The sequence below is a fragment of the Syngnathus floridae genome, chromosome 14 (assembly GCF_059516105.1).
Source record: "Syngnathus floridae isolate MCC-2025c chromosome 14, RoL_Sflo_1.0, whole genome shotgun sequence".
In the NCBI taxonomy this organism is placed as follows: Eukaryota; Metazoa; Chordata; class Actinopteri; order Syngnathiformes; family Syngnathidae; genus Syngnathus; species Syngnathus floridae.
In genome coordinates this window covers 1,059,879-1,070,876 of record NC_142426.1, presented here as the reverse complement: position 1 = coordinate 1,070,876, position 10,998 = coordinate 1,059,879, and the positions used below count along the sequence as shown (strand labels likewise).

The window sequence follows — 10,998 nt, the reverse complement described above, 5'->3', positions numbered from 1 at the left end:
GTGCTATGCCACTGTTAAATTAAGTTAATAAAAACCAAAATAATAAACTCAGCTGATTTCTTGGCCCGTTGAAAGTATATAACAAGGAGAAATAATCAGTTACCCTTATAGATGGCGGGCCGAAGGCGATTAAAGTGAACTTGATTGATCTGCATCGAGGAAGTACACGATTCTTTGTGTGTGATATCTAGTTATCACATTAAGTCAAAAACACTTTGTTGGGTGCTAATTTTTGGTCATCCTTTTTCACAATCTTACTTTTTTTTTTTTTTTTCTCATGCATATCGTTGGACACCTCTATCTGATAAACCAATGACAATTCGTATACAGGGATTAAGGTAAGATTATGATAGACCCCTCAGGATAGGTTAGATTAGATTAGTGTCATGGATAGGATGGAGCAGGGCGACCAAATGCAGCTTGGACCAGGGTTTATTGGAGAAACGAAAAACAGACTCGGCAAACTGACATGACTTAACAAAATCACTACAGGACTAACTGACAGGGACGTGAAACAAAGGACGCGAAGACATTAAACGACAACAAGAATCAAAAGACATCAAGACAACACACACATGCACAATGATCCGATAGGGCGTGAGGGGCAGACAGGACTTATATACACGACAGGTAACAAGAGGCAGGTGAGAATAATCAAACTAATCATGGTCACACAGGAGGGGAGGGGCGAGCACACAGACATAAACCAAGACAGAGACACATAGTAACACGGCTGGGGACAAGACGTGACAATTAGGCCTGGAAGATATCTGTAGTGTCGTCCAAGGTTGAGCATCTGGGGAAACAGAATAACAACCAATACATTTTGGAGCATTGCTACTACAATACATAGTTAGTCATCACATTATCTCTCTATCTAACGCCCCCATCCCACTTTGTTTCCCTTTCAAATGTATAAGACGCAGAGGCACACGTAACTGAGAAAAATGGTAAAGACAAAAGCACGGGGAACATACAGTATCAAAGAGGATACAAGCACTTCTGTGAAACACCTACCTTGTACAGACGTGTGTGTGTGTGTTTGGACTGTCTGAACACTGTTCATAATAAATGGTAATGTTGATATTGTGTTTCAAATATAAATGTTCTCTACCACTATGATCCTCTCTTTAGTCTTGTTTAATGGTATTCCACTACCCACAACATGCTAGTGAAACACCCAACAAGAATGAGAAACAACTATTATTAGCATTGGGTCAGGGTTGTTTGACTAACGTTTATGTTAGATTACTATCTGAGGAAGACGGTTGTCATCGTTTTGGCAAATTATTTGACCCACATGCAGGAAACCAACTCAGAAGTTCAGAATGAGTGATGAGTGTTTATTGGAGGAGATGCGGTGGAGGCAGAGCGGGAGGATCTGCGCTAGGAGCAAGGAGCGGGAGCAGCAACGGCGGAGCGTGTGGAGTTCAGCCATACGGGGTGGATCTTGGCGGTGAGCCATGGAGGGAATCTGCGAACAAAATACACAAGGCTTGGTCAGAGGATACGACGTGGCTGTGGCGGAGATCTTACTGCAGACCTGAGGATCAGGAGAACGTGGCGTCGATGAGCAAGAGGGTATCGAGGAGCCAGAGGCACAACCGTGGAGGTGATCACAACAGGTAGGACACTCAGGCGACGAGCAGTTGACAGCATGCTCCTCAAGAGCAATCCTTTAACGAGCCCGATGAGCTCCACCTGGGCCCTCTGCCACTCTGCTCACGGTTGCTCCCTGTGGAAAAAGGAGCCCGGACCCTGACAACGGCAAGGCAAAACCAGGAGTTACTGGAGCTACTCTCTGTAACGTAAATTAGTCATGTGTAATCTCTAAAGCCAAAATTGACTGCATATTTACTGCCGATGACTCCTAACATCCTATCACATTTTAGGGCTTTTCACACTGCACGTTCTTAGCCTCGGGGCCATCCTTAGCCATTTTCAATATGAATTTATATTAAAGAAGAACTTACCAAGTGCGAACAAAGTCCATTGTTGTCAATAGATTCGAGGCAATATTTACTTCCTAGTTCCTGAGTTGGAGTAATGCCATTGGGAGACATCAAGTCACGTGACATTACGAGTTTTGATTGATTCTGCAGCAAGGACCCCTTTGCAGCAGTGCCTGTTGCGTTTCGCAATCAAACATTGATTTTCATAAAACGATGACCAAAAAACAGCTCCCAACAATCAGAAATTAAGTCATATTAAGATATCACATCCTCCCTACAACCAGATCAATCATTTCACTAACGAAAGCCTCTAGCGAGCTTCGGCCCGCCACCTACTGTTGGTCAGGAAGCTGGTGATCCACTGACAGGTGGAGACAGGCACCGCGAGCTGGATGAGCTTCTGTTGGAGGATGTCAGGAGCGATGGTGTTGAACGCTGAGTTGAAGTCCACAAACAGGATCCTGGCGTACGTTCCTGGAGTGTCCAGGTGGTACAGGATGTAGCGCAGTCCCATGTTGACCGCATTCTCCACCGACCTGTTTGCCCGGTAGGCAAACTGGAGGATGTCAAAAAGGGGGCCCGTGACATCCTTCAGGTGGTTCAACACTAACCTCTCCAAAGATTTCATGACCACAGATGTCAGAGCGACAGGTCTGTAATCATTCAAACCTGTGATGGCGGGCTTCTTGGCCACCGGAAGGATGGTGGAGCACTTGAAGCACGAGGGCACCTCACACAGCTCCAGGGAACGGTTGAAGATCCGTGCAAAGGTGGGTGCCAGCTGTTCAGCACAGACGTTCAAGCAGGAATGTGACATGCCGTCTGGGCCCGGTGCCTTCCTGATCTTTTGACCTCTGCAAGAGAGAGAGTAGGTGACAACAGTGATGGAGGTGTGAACAGAGCGGGGTGGGGTGAGTATGTTGATTGTGCTGCAGGAGGTCCTGTTGTGTGGGAGGACCGATCAAACCTGCAGTAGTACCTGTTTAGCTGGTTTGCAAGCCTTGGGCTCTCCACAGGACAGGGGGTTCGTTTCTTGAAGCCCGTGATGCTCTGCAGACCTTTCCACACTGTTGAGGGTTCAGGATTGGCAGAGAGGTGTCTCTCCAGGCTCTCCCCGTAATACTTGCTGGCTTTCCTGACCTCTCGGTTCAGTGTGTTTCTGGTCTGCTTGAACGGGTCCCGGTCGCTGCTCCTGTAGGTCTCCTCCTTGACTTTGCGCAGCCTCCTGAGGTTCGGTGTTTGTCGTTGTTGTACGTGTGGTGAATTGTCTTTGTTGCTCCGCTGGTGTCCAAAAAAACGCTTGGTGGAAGATGGCTGGCTGAGAGAAGGAACACTTCAGTGACACACGGCTGATTGGGAAAATATTTTATTCAACCGATGTCAGAGTGAAGTTTCTCCAAATATTCGAGTGACCCAAAAGCAAAGATGTTAGCTGCTCCCTCTCGTCTGCCAGGCATCGCATCTCTTATACCTGGCAAGATTCGTGATCTCATCGCTTTGAATAACAGCTGCGGTTCGAGTCTCAGTATACTTGTTGTTTTTGTTGTCCCGAAAAGGCCATCTACTCAGTTCTTTTCTGGTCACGGACAACTGGTGTTAGAGATTTGCTCACTCCAACTTATTTTGCAAGAACCACACGGGAGACAAGTAAGTCCTTTTAGACACCTGCAGGTGGAGAGTTCACACGTTGAAGGAGTGAAGTCTGAAACTCTCCCAACTGCAAGGACATATTTATTAAGAGCAAGAGTGGGGGCAAGAGTAGACTGAATAGGAAGCCCTTGTCCTCAAGTCTAAACATCTCAGGGGATGTTTTACGACCTTGTGATAAGGAGGACAAGGTAAGGTATTTATTACCTGTTGCATTCCAACATAATCCTATGATAAAGATAACCTGGAAAACCCTAACATCTCCCTCCTGTTTTATCATATGATTATGCCACCCCAAACAACAAAGACAAGTAAGAAAAAAAACATATATACGTATAATGAAGAAAGTAGAAGTAGAACAGTAAAAATAAAAACAACAAACAATGATAGCAACACTTTCCAGTGAAGACGAGGCATTACCTCAATACCCCAGATCAAACTCATTGTGTAAGCGAAAAACCTGCTGGCCAGATGTTATTAGCAGGAAAATTCTTACACGGCCCCTCTGCCTTAGGCGACCAGAATGCTATCAAATAAAAAATAAAAAGAAAAACACAGAAACAGTACATCATTGTATCCATCACTTGCGAAGCATATTTGATGGTCAAATCAACAAGTTTCCGTAAAACATGCTCAACAGAACAGCATCTACGCAATCCACGTCTCATTATCATTATCACATCTGTCACGTCTAAGAAGTTGTATATGAGCTCGTGTTTTCGTCAGCTGATGATGTTCTAGTCTGTAGGTGAGGTCTGTCACACACACTGGCGTACATACTAGTGTCCATTTGGCAGGCAGCATCGGACAACTCTTGTGACCACAAAACCACGATCCGTTCTGAACAGGCACGTGCACTCATAGGATGCAGGTGAGGCAGTGCCTCTGAACTTCTGGATGAAGTGGGTCCCGTCCGATGGTGCAGCCATGTTGGTAGTAGAGCCCTTACACCTTGAAAACGGCTCTCTCATCCTGGCACACAGCGGTGATGTCCAAAGCTCCCATCCAGTTTCCTCCTGGAGAGCAGTCGTCGTTAATGCATTTATGGGTCCTGCGACCTTGGATGTAACATGTGTAATTCACTCCAGCTGGTCTCTCCGTGTAGGCCACTTGTGGTATTGTTCATCCTCTAACAGTCACATTGAGATTTGCCCAGAAGTGTTCATCATAGGCACCGACTGCAAGTCCAGAGTGGGATGGGTCGGCATCACTGATTGTGACTGCTCGGCGTTGATATCCAACTCCTCCCATGGATGCCATACGTTTCGCTTCAGTGACATTCATTGCTCTGGCCTCCAAGCGACCTAGTGTGGAGGAAGAGGGGAGTTTCGAACACACATAACACCCCTCCCGTCGTGGCCTAGTTCCTTCTTTTGATGACCTCGATGTAGACCCAGTCTCCTGGATTGATGGGGTTGTCGACCTGTGAGGAGGAAAGATCAAGCGGCAGTAAATTTGTCTTTGACACAGTTTGAGCGTCCTGATCATATAATCTGCCAAGGACTGCTCTTCATCTGTTGTTTGCAACTCTCGTAGTAAATTGTCGTGCCCATTTAACTGGCAAATAGGAGTGTTAGCAGGAAGAGTTTGAACACCTCCTAATGATTCCCTTTAACCAAAAACTATTTATGACAGGGGCGTTCCCATTTCTTGCCTCCTGGTTTAAAAAAAAATGTCTTACCCATGCCTTCTTTCTCCTCACACGCTCGCACCCACACAGGGTGTGCACACACACACACACACACACACACACACACACACACATACACACACACGCACACACACACACATCTGCACGCCCACATACACAAAACGGCATACAAAGTTCAGACGAACGACAACAGACTGTCACACTTTACAGAGATTACGCACGGACACAGAACACACGGACAAAGGGATTCTAATCCATCTCTCATGTAGCTTCTTTTGATAGGATCTCCTATTGGTAACTGTATAGCAGACGTTTTATCATATAATCCCATACTCTGCTCTCTCGCTTCTACTTTTTCATGTCGGTGCAGTCGTAGGTGGCCCCTATTGCAGTCATTGTCTTGTTAACTGTCACCTTGTGCGACTCCTATGCATGATTGTGTGAAAGTCAAAAATTGAACGTACCTAACTTTCTGACCATCCAACCTCCACTGTTGTACAAAAAAACTTACTATTGTATTGAGTAGGTACATTGAGCAACCTAGCTTCCTCCTGACTGCAAAATGTCCTGTTCTAAAATTTATATAACTCGACCTCTACTTCTTAAGCCTGATGAGCCAAAATATCAGATCTTGCTCTTGTTTCCTACCGTTTTAGCCCATTTGTTTTATCCAAATCCATTCAATCTCTGATCATAATGCTTTTCTCTGTAGCCCTACGTATTTTTCAATTTTTCCTATCAAATCTCCTCACTTCTGTCAAACTCACTGCACAATGAACCTCCCTTCCACTTTGAACCAAGCTCCACCAAGTTTGGTTACGCCGTAGCAAGGAAAGTGATTTGGTCGTCGGACACTCCAAGTCCATATCTTTTTGCCGCACTTCACCCTCCCAAGTTGGTGTTCTTTTGTTGTTGCTACAGAGCAACCCCATCCATCACTCTTGAATGAGTACATTGTTCAAATGAGTCCATTTTCATCATTGTGAGTTCCTCCGTTTTTCACTGTCTTTTCCGTCCCCGAGGATGTTGTATTTCCTCCGGAGTGTACTTGTTCCTCTCCAAGCACAACAGTAGTCTTTTCTTGTCCTTTGCCAAAGGTCAAAGGTGCTTCAGAGCCAGGCAACATTTTGTAGTTGTTCACGGCTGCAGGCAAAGTCTCGGATTGTGTTTCAGGGACCCTGACACTGAGAATGACAGGCATCAAACTAGTAAGACTATCTCCAAATATAGCTGCTGCTATCAATTTGCTGGTAACGTTTGTTTACCAGACTTCAAATTCTCCTAATAACAGCGGTCTCGTTTTTATATTGTAAATCCTGCAACTCATCCTATTTTCGAGCTACATTTTATCTATAGTTCCAATTTAATGGGACAGTACGTTGTCTACAGTATCATTATTGAAAATTAACTCATCGAGGTCTGCGTTCCACATCTAGCCCTGATATATGTCTTGACCTCTTAAATGTTATTAACTGTGTCATGCTTGCTCAAAAATGTGACCTAGAAAATGGTGCTGTGAATTCTCAGTCTCCCCAATCAAATTGGATCCCACTTCGTAGTTCTTATTGTTCTCATGTTCCTGTTAGCCTGCAATTGTCCAAATCAAAAATGTTGTTTTCTTCTAACTGTCTTTCTTTTGAACCTCTAAATCTCTTGTGTTGCTAACCTATCCACACCAGAAAACAATTTAAAGGGTCTTAAAGAAAGGACCAACAGATTACTCCCAAAATCTCCTCATTATTTATGACTCGGCACTCCTTTTCTCACTTGGGTGGGCGCACACGGGGCTGCTGGACGATCTATGACCCCACAGTCAGCCTCCCCAACTCAACACGGTGCATCTCTTGTCAGTTGTTAATGGATACCAGACGTGTCTTGTGCCAATTAGTCTACGTTCATGGACCAAGGCCCAAAAAATCCCTCACGAACCTGACCCAAAACATGACCAGGTCACACTTACGCTTACTAGTGAGATATACATTGCATGATACCAGAACAAAAAAATGTACCACACTATAACACCAAATGTATTTGAAAATTCATTGTCATAAAGTGTTGTATTATTACTATCTTCCACTATCTGTCCTACTCACTCCCTCTCTCTGAGGCTTGGCAACGCCCATGCCTCACACCTTGACAAACTTTCTGTGAGAATGTGTTCTTTACTACATACGATTCCAAAACGCTTCTCAATTTCTCAGTTCACACATTTTCTACATGTGTTACTGGTTCTCCAGTTTTTTCTCTAGTTAATTATCAATCCAAAAGCTGTTTTCTTTTTAGCATTCAACCTGCTCAAAATCATTCTTTCATCAAAGTCGCTCTACTAATTTTCTATAGTAGTCGCCAAAGACTTCAACCATTCAACCTTTCATTCAGGCAATCATTCATCAATGCTCGTCATATGTATCTCACACAGTCTCCAAAAAGGAGTCTTCCTATCACATTGGTCCCAATTCATCCAAGCTCACCACACAACATTCATATATCATTTTCAACTCAGGTTTCCTGGTAGAACAATCCACCAATTCAAAAAAAAACATAACTAAAACAAACAACTGGCAAATTAATCTGAATTTTTTCTTTGTTTTTAAATTTGAAGAACTCAATCTCTCAGATTTAGCTTGCATTTAGAATTTTGTATAATCTTATAACACAACCAATCAATTATTCCTATTAAATGTAGCATTGCAAAGTCTTAAATTCACAATTTAGCTTCTTCCAATTCCTGAAAGCATGTTCTGTCATTTTTTTTTCTTCTTCGAATTTCTCATGTGGGCTTGACACTTAACATGCACTAGTGTGGATTAGTTTCTGCTCGCAAACAGATTTCTATCTTTTCCTTTTCATAAATTTTTTTTATGAAGATTTTTAAAAGACTTTTAAAAGATTTTTATGATTATGTTGGAATGCAACCGGTAATAAATAAACTAGCTTGTCCCATCCTACACAAGGTCGTAAAGCACCCCCTGATATGTTTTGACTAGAGGACAAGGGCTTCCTATTCAGCCTACTCTTACCCCCACTCTGTTTCTCTTAATACATATGCCCTTGCAGGAGGGAGAGTTTAGACTTCATTCCTTCAACGGGTGAGCTCTCCACCTGCAGGTGTCTAAAAGGACTTACTTGTCTCCCGTGTGGTTCTTGCAAAATAAGTTGTAGTGAGCGAATCTCTAACAAGGTGGACGTGTGCTTCAATCTGTAAATAAATACCATCATTGTCTCTTAAGAAACTAAAAGTTGATGGAACACATTTAGTTTTAGTTGTGAACAGTAAAGATTCAAGAATTTTTATTCGCCATGTTTGAGCGTGCCAAACAAAGAATTTAACTTCGGTACATCACAACCTCTGTTCAACATTTAGGTGACTAACAACACTCAGGACGTGTGAAAAATGACAAATATTCTCCAAGGAGGGCAAGGAAAAACTCAAAACTCCAACTAGGGGAAATGAGAAACCTTGAGAAGAGACCACAGATGCCTCCCATCTGTGGTCTCTTCTCAAGGTCATCTCTTCCAGGATGACCAGGCTGCAATGGATGCAGGAAGAACATAGAGTGCAAATAGTATAGACCGTTCAAAAAAAGGTGTAGAGAGCAGGATGTTCTTGCACAGCAATGATTCTGAGACTCTAAGAGTGGTGTGAGTTCATCAGAGCAACAGCCTTGGGGAAGAAGCTGTCTCTGTGTCTGCTGGTTTGGGCGTACAGAGCTCTATAACGCCGTCCGGAGGGGAGTAGTTCAAACAGACTGCAACCTGGGTGAGAAGGGTCTGTAGAGATGTTACTTGCACGTTTCCTTGTCCTGTACAGGTACAAGTCTTGGATAGATGGGAGGTTAATTCCAATTATCTTTTCCGCAGTCCTGATTGTCCGTTGCAGTCTGTGCTTGTCTTGTTTGGAAGCGGATCCAAACCAGACAGTGATGGAGGTGCAGAGGACAGACTGGATGATGGCAGTGCTGAAGGTCTTCAGCAGCTCCCGCAGCAGGTTGAACTTCTTGAGCTGTCTCAGGAAGTACAGCCGCTGCTGGGCCTTCTTTAGGACAGAGTCTATGTGGCCGGTCCGGGAATCTAATACAAAAGGTGTCATTGGTGTCAGGATTCGAACCCGCAAGGGGGAATCACCATGGATTTCTAGTCTATCACCTTAGCCACTCGGCCACAACAACACACAATGTCATACACACTGTTCAAATGCATGTGGTGAGTATCTCCTAATACACCATGAGATTCTAATTAAAAGGTTGGATTGTTGTCTGCAGGCCCCAACGGATTTCAACTCCATCGCCGAGTGGTTAACTCGGCCACAACAACACACGTTGTTGAGGTCCTCACATTGTCAAAATGCATATTGCAAGGATTTAGTAAGATTCTATTTCAAAATCTGAATTGTTGTCAGCAGGATTCGAAACTTTGAATCATTGTCAGCAGGACCCGAACCTGCGAGGGGAGGCCCCGATGGATTTCAAGTCCATCGCCACAACAACACACACTGGGGTGGGCCTCACATTGTCAAAATGCGTATTGCGAGGATCTAGCAAGATTCTAATTCAAGATCTGAATCGTTGTCAGCAGGATTCGAACATGCGAGGGGAGACCCCAATGGATTTCTAGTCCATCGCCTTAACCACTCGGCCACAACAACACACTGTGTAATGCACACCGTACAAATGTGGTGAGTATCTCATATTACACCACGAGATGAATAAATTTGGATCGTCGGCAGGACCCGGACCTGCGAGGTGAGACCCCAATGGATTTCTAGTCCATCTCCTTAACCACTCGGCCACTAGCACACTGTGTAATACACACCGTCCAAATACATGGTCGATAAGGCGATGAACTTGAAATCCATCGGAACTTCTAATACTATCAATTGTACTAAGTTCATCTTGTTTTTCGTTTTTTTAATCACTTCACTGGTTTCTTTTATATCAAACAAGTTGTTTTAGGTTCATTACCTGACATGTTTGAACTTCATCACAAGAAAAATAGAACATAAGAAGGAGTGTGAGAAGGAGACTGCAACAAGACAAACAAGAGCAATAAAACTACAAGCAGAACAGGAACACTACAAGTCAGCCATTACCGATCACTGTAATAGAGAAAACCACATCATGGACTGGGAAAAGGCCAGAGTCATCCGCACTGAAGAAAATAAACATCAGCGATGGATCAGGGAGGCCTTTGAGATCCGCAAGCGGGGCCCGAGGACCATCAACAGGGATGAGGGAGCCGATATGCTCTCTACAACCTGGAACAGCATTCTGGAGAGGTGAACGGACAGTAGAGGGCGTGACTCACCTGTCAAATCTGACAGGTGAGCCACGCCTTCATCCATCAGCTGATAAAGACGCGTCACTATCACATCTGTGACACACTGATGAAGGCGGAAGAAACTGCTGAAACATGTCAGGTAATGAACCTAAAACAACTTGTTTGATATAAAAGAAACCAGTGAAGTGATTCTAATACTATGTTTGCCGCTGATTGTACTTCAGTAAATTTCTGGTAAGGTCCACCATCAAATTGCATTCAAATTAAATTAATCCAATGATCTGTTCCCATTCAAAGAAACAGAGTTAACACGATACCAATTCCAGTGGCGGTCTGCACCTGGTATTTGTCCATATCTATATGAAGGGTGGTGTTGAAGAAGTCCAGCTTGGCAATGAGTCTCTGGTGCATGGACACCATCTCGTTCTTCTGCTTGGGCAGGGCTAAGTTTTGTCTCAGCAAGCTCATGCT

At 44.0% G+C, this 10,998-nt stretch overlaps 1 non-coding gene across 1 annotated transcript; it reads right to left on the bottom strand.

The window, feature by feature from the left end:
* Nucleotides 1–9,813: 9,813 nt before the first annotated feature.
* trnas-aga (transfer RNA serine (anticodon AGA)) lies at nt 9,814–9,895 on the bottom strand. The gene has a single exon. It is a non-coding gene; the product is annotated as a tRNA-Ser (tRNA).
* Nucleotides 9,896–10,998: the final 1,103 nt, after the last annotated feature.